At 38.0% G+C, this 16,221-nt stretch overlaps 1 protein-coding gene across 4 annotated transcripts in view; it reads left to right on the top strand.

Moving 5' to 3' along the window:
- The window catches only part of SIPA1L1 (signal induced proliferation associated 1 like 1), a 228,730-nt gene that overhangs the window by 13,344 nt on the left and 199,165 nt on the right, over positions 1–16,221 (top strand). For 3 of the 4 annotated variants that reach the window (XM_050897053.1, XM_050897056.1, XM_050897054.1), the window contains one exon: positions 9,226–9,328. The exons of the other annotated variant lie outside the window; for it this stretch is intronic. The gene's annotated coding sequence lies outside the window, so the exon portion shown is untranslated. The remainder of the gene's footprint in view (positions 1–9,225; positions 9,329–16,221) is intronic. 4 annotated transcript variants of the gene reach the window in all.

Here is a 16,221-nt window from a genome sequence, read left to right as displayed (position 1 = left end):
GTGCCAGGCTTTGTTAGTTCATGTAACTACTTGTTCTGTACAGATTTCTGTCAACCTTCCAAAAAATGTGCAGAAGACAAAATGTAATGGGAGCCTGTAGTGATATCTGTATTTAGGTTGCTTAATAGTTTCTGCTGTTAAGTGTCCTATGAGCTTTCTTTCCCCTCCCCCCGCCTCCAGACTCATTAACACTACCGTTGTGTGAGCAGGTTTTGTGGGTTTTTTGGTAGAAGAAATCACTTTGTATCAGGGAACCGTCTTTTTTCTTCCTTCCCCCCAAAGTATAACGGTGTTATTGTTGAAAAATGGAATATTGGTTACCAGGAGCTTTCTTATACTAGCTTTTCTCAAGAAAAATCTTGTCCACGTGCTACTGAGATGTATGAATGTTTTAAGGCCGGGTTCATCCCACAAACTTCTGCGAACACCTGGGATCCATCAGAGGAGCACAAATACAAATGGGATCCTGCCCTTTCACTGTCCTACCAATTCACTGTCACCAGACGCTCCTGGCTTCCTATCGGCTGCCTGGTGCTTACTGGCAAATGTGTTGTAAGGCTTTGTTGAAAGGAGGTGATGTGATGAGTGTGAAAGATTGTTTTGTTCTTGCTTTTGCTTGTCTGACCAGTTAAGCATTCTTCTTGTTCAGATTCTTCCTGTTCTGTTTGAGAAGCCAAGCAGATTTATTTGGTACCTAGTCAAGGGATGCAGAGGCTAGTTGTTCTGGGTCTCACTGGACAGGTGTAGGGGAGACCATCCAAAGAGGACATCCTGACTTTGAGAAAAGGTGTATCTTCTGGACTTGTAATGCTTTTGAATGTTGGACAATAAGGCTGCAGGTAAAGCAGTATTTGTAATGATTTATTTTTAAACTTGGGATTGATTACAAGGTAGGTTTGCAATGTGAGATCTGTCCGTTTTTAGAGAGACAAAACAAAGTGTTTATATCCAAGAGGGGAAGGTCTTTGAATAAGCTGCATGTTGACTTTGGTTGTCTGTGACAGTGGCACCGTGTGAAGCAGTAACTGGGCCAGACTCCTCTTTCTGCCTCTCAATCTCAGCAACTGTCATATGATGTGCAATCTGGGCTCAGTAAGCTCTCACCTTCCTTCCCATTGCTCCTGAGAGTGGAGATCTTTGATCTCTCTTCCCTTCAAGAGTTGAGAAGGATACTGGTTTCTTCACCTGTGCTGACTATTTGCAAGGCCTAATACTAGACCATAATGATTCACGAATCTTCTAGGATAATGACTTTTTTTTTCTTCCCTACCATGATAACACAGTTTTGCAGTTTAGGTGACAGTAGCCTGTCAAGGTCTGAACCTTTTTCAGCCATTCAGCACCAATCAGCACGGGAGTGTTGGGCTGTAGAGCTGCTGCAACACACAATGCTTTTAACTTTCCTCTTGGTAAAAAGAGGAGAGAAAAATAGCGCAGAAAGCTATGTTAGTTGGTAGGAAGAGTATGTAATAATATATCCAAACTTATCTTAAGGTTACAAAGTTAGAACACTGGTTCAACGATGCTACAAGCAGGGCTTTAGGACTCCCAATACTGGGTCAGAAGTATAGTGGTCATATGTAAAGTATCAATCTCAAATTATTCTGTTTGCTTTAATTAAAGCAAAAATAAAATACATACCAGGTAGTAGCATGACTTATTTGCATTAAGCATTACTTATTTAGACCACTGTGATTTTATACTGGATTAGATATTATGCACTTTTCTGCCACTAATACCAATCTGGTATCATGTTCTGGCACACTTGATAAAATTTGATCATGTGCCTAAGTCTCATTTGGATCAAACTTATCATGGTCGGTGATATGGTAGTGCTAAGATTTGCTGTTAATGGTTGTGAAACCAGCATTTCATTTTCTGTAACTTGCTGACAACCTTACCTCTACAAATGTGTGAGAAAGTTTACTTTTCAATTTTATTTGTAACTAGCAAATAACTTAAAACACTATTTGTTTTTATTCAGCGTTTGAATAATTAAAGAAGGGATGATCTTTGCATGCATTGTACAACCACTATTGTCTAAAGTTATGGAATGATGCTTTCAGATGTGGTAAACACTAATCTTCATTACATTTATCTTCATTTTGTTCACCATCCGTTCTTAATGTTATGCCAAAAACAAAGCCTACGTCTAATTTTGTAAAAGGGGAAAAAATAATTCAGTCCCAGTAACGCAGATTCTTCCTTGAAGTCTCTTTAATCTTTTTGATAGATACAAAACCACAAATCTTTTTATCTGGAGAATGTTTAAAAAAAAAAAAAAAAAGAAAAGGGGCCATTAAAGGAAAAGACTTTAATGGGATCATAAATGTTCTATTTGGATCTGTCTTATTAGACATGGCTTGGAAATTGAATCTCCTTCTGAAGGCATTTACATATTCAAAGTTCTCAGTAATTGACCTGATTCTACTATGAGCTGCTATTTATGTTTCAAGACATGAATTAGTCTTATCTTTTAAAGTCTTTTGACCTTTCTTTGGAAAAGGGGGAAACATACTCTTCTAGGATTGTGACTAAATGTATTTCTTTAGAACTCAAAAAAAATTCACATAGGATCTGGGGACAGTTTTCTACAGAATAGGAGATGCTGAGGTTCATAAGTAGTGTCATGGGTGCTACAGAACATGTCTGAATCTATGGTGTCAAAAAGCGCAGGGTGAGGAGGTTCAACTGTTGTTATAATGATGGGAGACTTTTGACAAAATGTTAAGGAAATGGCTTCAGATGAAATTTTTTTTTATTTTGATCTATGGCAGGCTTTACAAATTTCCAATTATTTTTGTAGGCATTCCATTTAAATTTTCTTTTTTTTCCCAATAGTGGCATTTATCAGCAATGTTTAAAAAGAGGGAGAGATATTTCTGCTTCTTTTAGTGTTTTTTCATGTGCAATGAAACAGGAGTGTCTTCTGTTTACATCTTCTACAAGCTGAGGAGTCTTTTCTTGGCTTGATTATTGGATTTCAGCAACTTATGTTTATGATCGTGTCTAGAGGCATCAAACAAAATCTGCAAAATACTATGCAAGTATAGCTCAGATTCTGCAGATGGATGTGTGTATACAGACCTTCCTGTTTTTATGGAGGCTAACTTTCACTGAGTCTGCGGATGCAGTTACCTTAATGATTCTGTGTTCTTAGTTGGCAGGGACCTCTGGAAATCCTCTAGTCCAGCCCTACTGCTCAGAGCAGGGTCAGCTAGAGCAGATTGCTTGGGACATTGTCCAGTTGAGTTTTGAACATCTCTGAGGATGGAAACTCCATAGTCTTTCTGCGTGACCTGTTTCAGTGTTCGGTCGCCCTTAAAGTAAAATTTTTTTTATGTTTACAGGATGTTGCTGGTATTTAACATGTTACAGCTGTAAGTATTTCTGAACACTGCTTCAGCACAGTGCCTGTCAGGAGTCAAGGGAAAAGATTCTCCAGGATCTTCAAAAGAATAGGATACTATTCAGAAATTGTATTTCATTGTTTGCTTTCTATTGTCTTTCTGTTTGTGAGCTACATAGCAACTACAAGCTAGAGCTACTCATTGGATCTCTCAATTAGATAAGGAACAGAATGAAATTCACTTTTTGATCTGCTAGTCCGATATAACTCTTACCGAATATGTTATGCTTTCTGAAAAGCTTTTAAAGAACATCATCCCTATCATCGGTGTTTTGCTGGCCTGTAGAAGCAGGTGACAGTCCTTCTGCAGGTATGCACAGAAATGTCCAGTCTTTCTGTGGAAGGTTGACACACACATACTTTAGATCTGAAACTTGAATTTAAAGAGTTAGTTTTGATGCATACATGTGAGTCAGAGTCTGGTAGAGGTCTCTTTTTCTCTTTTCTGGAAATGCAACATCTTTTTTTATATGAAAATGGGGGAAAAATGCATAGAAGACAGTTTACTACTTCATCTCTGTACCTCCAGAAAAGCTTGGTACCATAATATGAACTGTACTTCTTCAGGGAAACTGGTATTTTGTGTGCCTTGCTGTTCATTCTTCTATTTACCAAACTTCTAATGGTAGCTAAAGCACAGCTCGGATTTACAGGAAAATTTACTACTTATTTTTAGGTGACTGTTGTTTTGTATCAAATATGATGCTGCACAGGTAGTTTTGGAAACCTCGCTCAGTCCACATAAAGCCAGTATTTTGTAGACATCTCTCTGTTGTGCTGTAGTAATTCAATAACTGGAGTAATCAGAAAGCAGCGTCAAAAATTGGGATGAAAACTTTGAGTAGTCCCAGAGTTGTAGACTGAAAGGCACCTCTGGAGGTCATCTGGTCCAGCCTGCCCCACTGAAAGCATGGCCAGTGTAAATTGGAGGTGTACAATGATAGCGAGTTTAGCTTAGTCTTTGCTATAATGTCCCTTTAGGTAGACGTAGAAAGCAACATGATCCCCCAAGCGTTCTCCAGAGTAACAAACCCAGGTGTCTCAGCCCATCCTTGTTCCTCATGTACTTCAGCCCCCTAACCGCTTGATGGTCTCTGCTGAACTTGCTTCAGTCCATCTTTCTTATACTGGGCAGCCTAAAACTGGACACGCTCATTCAGCTGAGATCTCACTAGTGCTGAGTAAAAGTGAATGTCACTTACTAGGTTTAGACAGAGCACTGACAAGCACTGCAAGGCAAATACTGTTAACTTAATCTTACCTACAGCTTGAGATAGGCCTTTCTTGAAGATGCACTATTTTTATCCCTAGATGCATGAGGAACCTTTGAATCATTTTTTTTACCATATCACTGTTTCCAGAAAGGGTTATTTACATTGTCTAGCTTGAAGTAGACTTTCTAATTCATAGCCAAACTTATTTCACACAGCTGCAGATTTAATCAATATATTTTTCTGCTCTCTGAAGTTTTTTCCCGTCTAAATTGAAATGGGTAGTCGCACATCATTTTTGTTATCCTACTGATGTATTTTGCCTTGTGTGGTATGTTCTATTGGTTTATATTGTATTTCTTCAAGCCAGCCATCAAACAAACCGTCATGGTTGTCTGACTTTGAGTGGAAAAAGTTGTTTTCTGCCCGCTTTATTCTTAGTGTCAGCTTTCGATTTATAAATTGCTGTTTGTTTGATCTGCATGCAGGGATGCGCTTTGCACCATATTTTAATGTGTCATAGTTAAAATCAATAAAAGTCATGCCAGAATAAATGCTTAGGGGAGAAATGCGAAAGCAGGCATTCTCAGAAACGGTGAGTAGGGGAACGAGGTGGTGGTGGGGAACAGAGAAGAGACAGTGAATATATTTTTGTCCAGTGTGGATCAATATTCCACATGAACCAGTGAAAACAAGACACTTTGCCCTTGCTACTCGTATCTTTTTACCATATTACTTGTGACATTCAGCAGGCTGCACAGTGCTGCTGGAGCAGGAGCTAGCTGCGATAGAAGCTGTCTTGGTGCGGAGTCCAGGTCATCCAGAATTCAGACCCTTGGCTTAAGTTCAGACCTCTTGTATGGTAATGTTTTTCAGCCATGTGACTTTGATTTTTGCCAAAGACTAACTTTAGGTAAAACTTGCTGGGACCTGCACAACATTATTTTTTGGCAACTGTAGCACTTGTGCCATGGGCTGTTCGCAAGTTGGATCACTAGCTTCCTTTATAAGATACCATGTAGTGTTTCAGAACATAAGGACAAATCAGCTTGCAGCCTGTGCTTGTCACAGCTATCTTGCCTTTCACCTCATGGGAAAGATTTATCAGGTGTAATTATGTCTAACTGAGCCACTCTTGCTATCTTGCCAATGCTACTTTTTTCTGTTAATTTGATCAGTGGACGCAGATGAGATAAAAATGTAAACAGTGCCTATTTGAATGGCTTCATGCTTCTTGGATTATTTAAATGATTCTTTTAATCTGCTATGAAATTCTGTGGGTTGTCATGGGGAGTTTCAGCTAACTCCAGTTTTCTACCTCTTAGAGTTTATTTTATTCCCGTGAGGAAGGTTTATTTTTTTTTTTTTTTATCACCTGTACAGGACAAACTTATTTTTGTAATGCACCTGCAACTTGCTTTCTGTAGTCACAGGCATGGGCTTTCTAAACTATGATTTGTTCTTTTAAAACAACTTGTAAAAGTGTGCCCTGTCCATGAGAGACTGGTCTGTCCTAAAACTGCAGTCAAAGCCTTGTCCAGGCCTTTTTTTTTAAACTCAGAGTAGTGCATGTCTACTTTTTTTTTTGTCTTAGTTTGCTTTCATATCAGCTTCAGGTGAACGTTGACTTCCTCACCTGAAGAACAAGAACATCCACAGTATTCATGGTTACAAACTTTTTAAAGTTTGAAACTATTAAATGCATTTCTTTCAGGAGCTTCTAAAATAACACTGGAAGTAAAAAGGCTTATCAGCTAAGATATTAGTATAGCTAATGGTGGTACTTTCTGCTTCTTTTTAATGGATTTCATTTTTGTTGCTCAGATTCCTAACATTACTGTTGAAATAATATTTATAGTAGATGTGGGTCAACTAAAACTCACTAAACTTGTAGCAACCTACTTTTTGGTTTATACATGTAATTCATAAACATTTCAGGAGAAAGCAAGGCTGCGTTTTAGGGTGGGGAGTCTCTGCCTTAATTTATATGAAATAGGGTTGGCTTTTATATGGGAAGCTGTAGAGAGATTGTTTCTGGGTGAAGGTCTGTCTGGTGTCCTGGATATCTTGAAATACAAATGGTATTTGTATTTTGAGGACTGAGGGATTGGGGGATGAAAATAAGAGGAAGGGAAATAAACTGTTGTTACTTCAGACTCGAGTTTCCTTTATGTGTGAACTGTTCTGTATGTGGAATTACTTGCAGAACGAATAAGCTGAAGAAAATTGCAGTATGGCAAACTTGAATTAATTTTTCTTTCTTGGCCACATAAGTGCATTATTAAACATTTTGTTTCTGTTAAAAACTGGGTATTCTTAGTGGCAAAATATTAGAATGGCTAGAAATATTTATGACTTGTAGCCTAAGCCAATCTTTAGTTGGAGAAGGAGGTTTGCATATGTGCAGGAATTATTCTAAAACAGCTTTCTGTCATCGTTTTCTTCTAGGACAGCAGTCTACACCAGATAAACATTTAGGATATGTCTTGATGGGAATATGTGAATTATTAAGTTGGCTCATTTTTGCTTTTGCTAGGAAAGTTGAATCTGAAGATCTTGTTGGCTTTATTTGCATTTCAGTATATACCAAATGCAGATTTAATTACGGAAATGAAACCTGCTTTAAAGCAACTGCAGCCAAGGTGAATGCAGTCCTGTTTCTCCTTCGTCCCTAGCTTCCCAACTGGTGAATTCAAAGAAATAATCTAGCGAATGTAAATATCTTTTAGTTTTTGATTTCCACACCCTCAAAAAACCTGAAACACCACCCTCCCTCCCAAAAAGCTGACAGGAAAAAAGAAATTCCTGGTAAAATGCCTTCTCTATCTTGGCAATCATACAGAGTGGTAGTGCTGCTCTGCCCATGCCCATGTGCTTGTAGAAGGTTCGGCGTGTCTCACTGACAGCACGTGCAGTGCTCCTACCACGGAGCGCCTGGAGAACAGAGGCTCCCAGGCTGTGATAGGCCTTTCACAAACAGTAGTGCATCAGCCTGGATTGAACGGAATGCCTTCCCTGTACATCATGCATGAAACTGTAAGGGATGCCTGTGTTTAAAGTTTGTTACGCTTGATCATAAACTTGTATTCTTAGTTGCTTGTGACTTCATCAGACTGATCTAAAATTGCTTGAGCAAGTAGGAGAATTGGTTTAGCACTGAGGAGTGGAAGGCACTAGTATTTTTTTGCAAAGGCAACATAAGGTTCTGTGGGCAGGTAGTCAGCATTGCTGTGCTTTTTTTTTTTTTTTTTTTTAGCTGATGCTTTTGAAAAGTTGTGTAAGAATTGCTTCAATTGAGTTTCATCCTTTTTTGACAATTCTTTCTTTCCATTTTCACTGGTGGGAGAATACATGATACTGAGTACTAGCTTGATTAGTCTTTGTTTTCGTGTGTTTTAGTAGATAAAATGGAGACTGTTCTTAAAAGCTGAATTCCACTTTGCATAATTGCATCCACTCTAAGCAAGTAGATCAAACAGTAATTAACTGAACCATTGGGTAATGACCACTGGAAAAGGAGAGAAATTAATGGGCAGGAGGGGTGTGCTGCTATTGAACTCTAGACCTGTATCAGGTTGTCTTTGGGTTGAGAGCCTTTACTAAGAAAAAATGCTACTGATTTGGCATACTTCTTTGTAGTGTGACTGTACTGATCACTGCGTCTCCTGAAAGGTAAGTCTTAACTCCAACCTGCAAAAGGGAGAAGTAAAAACTGATATTAGAACATGTGTTCCAGGTATAATCACATTTCCATATTTTTAAATTGAGGCTAATAGCAAACATTAATGCTTGCAATTTTCATACTTTAATGTGATAATGACTTTCAGTTAAGTTGTATGTAATAAGCTTCTTGGCTGTATACATTTGCTGGGACATAAACATTTCATCTTTAGAATTTACTGATTTGCAGTTCTGGTCATGCATAAAGAAAGTGGGAAATTGAGTTACAAAACTTGAAGTAACTCTGTACATCTAAGGCTACTGCTGTACCACTGCTGTGAGAGACTTTGGTAAAGGTCACCTTAAGTATCAGAGGAAGGTTAATTAGGGAAAAAAACCCCAACAACCCACTGAGCACAAAACCACTGGTTGTTTCTGCTAATAAACATAGGGATCTGGCAAGTTCTCCTGCCATCTTAAGGTATCTGTTCCTTTAGCAGAACCAAGTGGTTCAGAGCCGTGTTAACTCCTGTGCTTGTTTAAGTTACTGTTATTACTGTGGGAAGTGAATGGGTGATGTTTTCAGCGGGCAAGTGTTCAAACTGATGGTTCAGCTAAAGGACAATCTTGCCAAAAGGGCTTTTTGTGTGTTGAACAAATTGCACAAATTGATTCCTTTTGTATACCTGAAGGAATATTGAAGCATATAGTGTATCCATAATGGAACTTGCCATGTAGTCTTATTCAGTTTATCAGTTCGCTCTGTGAATTGCTTATATGGTTACAACTGAGACTAAAATTTTTCTTGAAGGTTTTTACAAAAGAAGAGAACAAGTTTAGAATACTTACTTTGGAGGGAAAAGGGATAATTTTTTTTTTTGGTGTGTGTGTGTGTGATGATGCTGTTGCCATGAAATCAAATCTCCAACTTTTGATATATTTTAGATGAAAACCATTCTTTGGACTTGACCAGATATTAACTCTGACAGGAATGAAAATATGAAGATTTTTGTGAACCTACAACTATCTAAAGGAATTGATGAGCAGGGTAAGAATTCACTTATCTTGCATAAACCTTACTTTTGTGGATATTTGGCTAGTGTAATACAGAATGTGTCACTTCCTGCTATGTAAGTGGAAAGAACAAAGAAAATTATGAAGGGTAAAGACAGCAGTCAAATTCAGTCTTTCTCCGTTCCAGCTTGAGGCAGAATATCATTGTTCTGAATACTTAAAGCTGGAAAATGGTAGTGGCAGACATGAAGTGCTTTCCACAGTACAGATATATGGTGGCAGAACACTAAGTTTGTTGAGGGAAAGGAGGTGAATTTTTTGGTGTCTGTTTATTTTGAAATGTAAAAATAAAGTGAAGTGCCATGTTGGCTATGAAACCTGGGGCAAGCAGAGCATTTTTTAAACCGGTTTTAGTATATGGAGGTCATGACTATTACTGAGGAATAACTTGAGGGAGTTGCTTTGGGTTTGAAATATCCTAAAATGCATTTAATTTTAATTTGAAAAGCTTTTTTTTTCTTGTCAGATATTAAAGTTTTGCCTGATAATTTTTTGGCATGCAGTAGAAAGCTCACATTGTGAAGAAGCTTGAACAGAAGTGGTTTGGGAATGAAACTTCCCGTTTCTTTTGAAGATCTGTTCCACAGTGTATAGTTAAACCTTATTTGGATTTTTCTGCGTTATTTCTCTTGACTCCTTTAACTTCATAGCTATAGGCGATTTAGTCCAACAGTTTCTGACCTTTTGTTCTTGCAGGCTCTATGTTGTTAACGGACTCGAAAGTAGAATGACTTTTTAAAAAATAAATTGTAGGAATTCAGAAGGGTCTTGATGGACAGGAAGGATCATCCTGTGGCAAAATTGACTTAGTACAGTGACTTTACACTTTGAAGCTTTTTTATTTCTACCAAAGAAAATGTAATTCCTGCAATGCTAACATGGATTTGGCTTAATTTTTCTTTTTAAACATGAAGACTTTCTGTGCTTGATATGATGGAGCAGGGGAAAGTAATTTGCCTGTGTGCAGGTAGATTTTTTTTATGTTTCCTAAAACAAGTACAGCTGAGGGAAGAGTAAAGGTGGTTTTAACATACACTGTGGTGTTACAGATAAAATAACAATAGTTTAGGTCCTCTTTGCTCCTTGCAGATTAGAAAATTATTGAAAATGTTAATAACTTTTTTCCTTAGTGCCTTCTTTTGAGGAGTACTTAGACTCTTCAGTGTAATGAGTTCAGTTATTCTTCCCTAAAATGGTTTATACTTTGTCTTTAATTGCAGTTTGGGCTGTTTTTGATAGAAGGGTATTTTGTGAATTTTCAAAACTTCTTAGGTAATTGCTACCTAAGCTAAACTGTACAAAGATATCCCTTGTTAATTTGTTGCATGCCAAATGGCACTCTCTTCTGAATGTTAGTGAGCCAATCTTATGTGCCCAAAGGAGCAACGCGTGGTTAAGACAGAATATAGGGGTGGTTTTATTTATTTATTTATTTGAAAGCTCTAAGCTCATATAAGCACCTAAGACTGAAATGTGCTTAAGTGCAGGTTTTGGAGGCCAGGATTGCGCTCGCTCTTCTTTGCAGTTCTGAAATTGAGATGTCTCCCAAATCTATTTGTTTGACAGCCTAGGAAAGGGACTCGCAACTTAATGTAATATACTTAATGATGAACTAGGGTGCCTTATGTGTCAGATCTACACCTGAAACTACATCATGACTGGCCTCTTTTACTGCTAGATTTTGCTTCTGGGCCCTCCCTCCCAGGTATGTCACTGCTGCACAAGTCATTGGGTCATTTTGCTGTCTCTCTGTCCTCCTCCTCCTCGTACATGCTTGTGCAATTGGGAAGGCAGTAGAGAGGCAAGAAGCTGCACCAAAAGATTTGCACATCCTAAAAATAATGTGGTAACTTTAGGTGTTTCTGGGTCTTTATATGTTGCCTTCTCTGAAGACCAGCAAAGCTAGTAAGTGTATTTTTAAGGAGCAGCGAATCAAACTGGAAAAGGAAATCACTTAACTGAAAATCTGAAAGCTGGTATAACTTTTATTTGTAAAACAAGAAGAACATAGGTTGTAACAAATGCAACTTTGTGAGTATAGTGCAGCTGCTGTCTCATTCTGAGAGAATTCACAGCCACAACAGTTCTTCCGTAATTCTTTTGTTTTTATATCCTTCTGCAATGAGGATGTTAATTGAGGCTGCTGTGGGTCACTTTGGACACTAGAAACTGGGATGAGACAGTCTCTTTCTTTACACAATACGCAGCTGTTGGATGAGAATAATCTGGTTATGTTTTAAGATGTACTTGAAATCTATAGGTGACAGATTCCTTGGTTGTCTTCCCCACCCCCCGCCGCCCCAGCCCCGTTGGGAGTGTGTCACTCCTTTCATTTCTGACTGCGGTTCGGGGCGGGATGGAACAACCTACGTAAACACTATCAGTGATCTGAGGTATTTATGAATTTTCTGTGTGTTCCTGTAATGGAAGTTACTGTTCTGCTTTTTTCTCTTCTCTTTCAAATCTATATTACAACGGCATGGGTATCACTGCCAGCTCTGTGCATGGCAGATTGCTTCTGTGAATACATTCCAACAGGTGTGTTGTTTTTGTTTTCCTGGCATTTATTTTGCAATTTAGTATGAACATAATACTTTACATCTGTATTTCAGTCTAGTTGGAACAAGTTTAGCTCAAGTAGTGGTTGAGTTGTGGTTTTGATGGAATGATTGTTTGGCAAGCTTTGTCTGTAAACACTTTGGTGCTTTCAGCACATAATATTTTGGGGCAGCCATAATGCAATTGCATAATCTTAAATTATGTGCTTTACAAATAAGAGGTGTTTATAAGGATTGAATGCAAGCCTTGAGCAGTTGAAAATTCAGTGCATGAAGAAGAATCTAACTTCTTGTCAGTATCTCAGGCTTTATTTTAAAAACTTTTTTTTCCATTACGTGCGTAGTTCAACCTAATATGAATCTTCTGATGATACAGGAATGTGTGGGATTTGTTTCAGGTTTTATAGGGGCTCCTTAATGAAGCATGTTGTTCAACTTTGGTTGCTAGTCTGTAGTTTCAGGTGACTCATTTTTTGACCCTTGTGACATTCCACCCCCTCCCCTGCCCCAAATGATGGCTAGAAAACTGTGATTTAATACGAGAAAGTTCTGGTAGCATTCAGGAAATGTTGAATATCATATGTACTAAAAAATGAGAGGAGAACACTTCTTTGATAATCTGAAAGTGACTCAGATGCTTATTAATCCAAACTGTTTTACATGTATCAGTTTTGGGGACTGTTAAATCTAAGCCTTACCTACTGCTAAAACTGTACCTAACAGTTCCTCCGCCCCACACTTTTTTTTTTTTTTGATGTGAGGGGACAAATGTAAGAAACAGTATATTACAAGCAGTTATTTTTACAGTGTTCTACTAGCTTCAGGACTGCCAGTGCTGGAGATGACAGATTTGGGGTGTTACATTAAAAAGTGCCTGATCTTCAATGGATTCACTTCTTGAATCAAACTATAATTCTCACCTTGATGTTGTCCTGCGGTCACAATTATATATTGCAGAGAAGAAAATTGCTCTTAAATTTCTTGTTAAACTCTGGTTATCTTACTGAGATTTCACCAATCCTTGTATACCATGGTTAACTATTTCCTGCTTGTGTTCATGATTTTAGCTGTGTCTATTTTTTGTAGTCCCTCCAAGGCCATAATTGTCCATAATTTTTGTTTGTATGGAAGCCATGCTGTATCTCTGATGGTGTGTCACTTTTTCTGTAGTCCCTCTATTACCTTTTTGAACAATGTCAGTGACAAACAGTAGTCAAGAAGAACTGTGGTAGATTGTATGTGGTGGTGATTTCTGTTTTGTTTTCCTTTCTAAAATATCCCAATTCTTTGCACTTGCCTTTTGATGGTGTAAAGCTGATATTTTCAGTGACTTATCCATAGTGACTTCAAGTCTTTTCTGAAAGGTTAACAACAAATGTGAAGCCTGTTAAGATATAGTTTCACTTGAGGTTATTTTTCCCTTCCTGTTGCATTTATTGGCAGTGGATTTCATCTAACATTTTATTTCACAATCAGCCCATCACTGTGCAAACCTTCTGTAGCTATCCACAGTGACTTTCAGACAAGGTTATTCTAATTCTGAATCTGAATCTCAAACTTTTTAGCTTTGCAAAGTTTGCAAAAGTTTCTGTATCTGTCAGTTTACTCCATGTTTGTGAGCGTAGGTCGAAGTGTAGATCCTTGAGAAAGGTTATCAGTGCATCATCCTCTTCTCTTCTTTTTTTCTTCCTTGGTCACCATTTAAAAAAGCTTATTGCTGCTGCTTATCTCCCACTTCATATTTGTTGATAAGTTATAACTTCCAGGTAATTTGTTGCTCTCTCATCCTATGCGAATTTGGTTTCTTTAAGATCCTTCAGTGAGAGATCTTGCTATTCTCCTAAACTTCCACGTATATTCTTGAACTTTTTGGACGTATTACATTGAATAGTTTTTGTATACTTACTGTCTCCTTTAGCAAATCCTAAATGGTTGGACTTCTCTTTATGGAAATCAGGGTGCTTTACTATATACCTTATTGTAAAGAAATGATGATGTTTTTCTTTGAACAGGCAAGCGAGGTAAGATGAATAATAAAGAGTATCTCTAGCAGAGCCAAAAGGCACACCTTGTAGTTGTGGCAATGGCATGAGATAACTCTGAATGCGTTTTAACCTGTTGCATTATCCTGCCTTAAACCCAAGCTGCTGCACAGTAGAACTGGAAATATTTGAAAGACACATGTTCCCTGCCAATTGTGAGGCAACCACACCCTGACTTGTTTGCTACGCTTATGAAGCTGCATTTTTAATGTATTGTAAACAGTTCCTCTTGGTTGCTGTGTAATAAGCAGCTGATTTAATGAAGTTTTTGAAAGGAACAAGTACTGTAAATCTCAGCTTTATTTAACAGGTTCTTTTGTTTGAACACTTTAAACTGTTGAATAAAATGTGTGACTGCAATTATGTTTAATCATGTATGTAGTGCCGTGATACAGCTGAGGCAGCTCTTTGTGCCTGTTCCCTGCGCTCAGGTGGTGGGGAAGTCTCCCAGGGTGCCACCTTCCCTGAACCTTCCTCCTCACCCCCTCGCTGGCTGGATAAATCAGTATGCTGCAAATACACAGGTGTATTTTAGACCTGTCAGTATCCCAGTAGCTGGCTCATGGTCAGAGCTGTAGTATAGAGAGAGGTGGCTAGTATTCATGTTTTGAGAGCCAGTATGATAATGTGAAATAATCATTTGCCCTAGATTTTGAGGATATCTGAGAGGCATCATGTTACATTTCAGATAGGAAGGGGAAGATGCTCAGAATAATTCTAGTCTGTTTGCCTTTAGAAATATTTCTCAGAAACTTCCAGAACACATAAAAAAGGAAATCTCTGTTGGCTGGGCTCGCAAAATGCCAAATATAATACTTGTGAAGTAGTACATGAATGAAGTTGTTTCTGATAGTGTCTCAAGTGATATACGTTAATTCTAGAATGATATTCTGAAAAATCACATAATCCTAATGTAATTAGTGTTTCATGGATGATAATGTCTGTGTAAGTTCATTTTGCTTTTGAAAATTAATTGCAAGTACAGTATGATGCTCTGTGATACTTCTGATATAAGTCTGTTCTTTTGTATTGCAGGAAAAAAAATTTACATGATTACAGGATAAACCACACAAATACTCCAAAGTTTCATGTCGGTATCCACAAAGAGAAAATCCTCTTTTCTGACCTGTGCTTGGGCTTGAAATTGCAGGAATAACAGGGACACGTACTGCTTTTAGTTGTACCCAAAGAATGATTATTTTGTTTTTGTGGTCAATGGCTACATTGCTTTCTAGCAAAGCATCTAGTCTTTTATTTCTAGGTGCTTTTATAGTTAGAACATAGCGCCTGATGGAGAAAATACGTAAGTGTTGTTCTCTCAAGATGTGCTCCCAAACATAATTATTGTTCAGTAATAGAATAAGGAGATCTTTGTAATGTAATAATGCTTCTTCCGTTTTTCTGTAGGTTCCTGTGGTATTTCTTTTATCAGTCCTGTCACCTTGAAATGAATTCTTATATCCCACATCATTGCTGCAGATAGTCAGCAAGCATACATTTTTATTTTTGAAGTTCTTTGCTACTTTAAGGGATTAGTCAAACTTTTTTTGATGGCACATCAAGTGCTAGAACACAAAATGGCAGTTTCCATGAAAATGTACCAGCTCATGGAACTGCTGTGAAATGACCAAATGTGGTTCTGTCTGAAGCCTGATGAAGATAGGAAACTGTCTAACTGGACGTGGTGTTCTTCTGTGCACTTGAATGCCTTCAGTTTACCTGTTTATGTTTTGATTACTACTTGTCCTTTACTGCTTTTGATATTCCATACCCAGGTAGGTCCTGGGACTCTGCTGTAGGTCAACAGTAGTTCTAAGAATCTGCCTCAGCTTTCGTAGATGAGGTGGTCTGCAGGTAAATGATAAATCTACCTACAATACTTGAATATTTTAGTATTGTGAAAGTGGGGGGAAAACCCAAAAAACCCCACCAAAAAACTTTTACAGGTAAATTTCCATAATTAAATACTAGGTCTCTTGTATCTACCTTTTATTTTGAAATTGATGCTTGTAAGAGTCTTACAAGATATTTATTGCCACTGACTTGCTCTGCTGATGCTAATTGTTAGTCATGACAACTTGCGAATAGGGAGGTGACATGTAAACCGCAGGCTGTCCATAAACTGCAAGATGACCGTAAGGAACTGAAAATAATCTGTGAATTAACTACTGTAAGGAACTGAAAATAATCTGTGAACTCACTACTTCAGCCAGGAAGTTACTGGGAGGCAGAGTGGTCCCTCCAAATTACCTGGCTGCAATTATTTC

This window comes from Gymnogyps californianus, chromosome 5, assembly GCF_018139145.2.
Source record: "Gymnogyps californianus isolate 813 chromosome 5, ASM1813914v2, whole genome shotgun sequence".
Taxonomy (NCBI): Eukaryota; Metazoa; Chordata; class Aves; order Accipitriformes; family Cathartidae; genus Gymnogyps; species Gymnogyps californianus.
The sequence above is the reverse complement of the archived record's forward strand: the minus strand, read 5'-3'. Positions and strand labels throughout refer to the sequence as shown.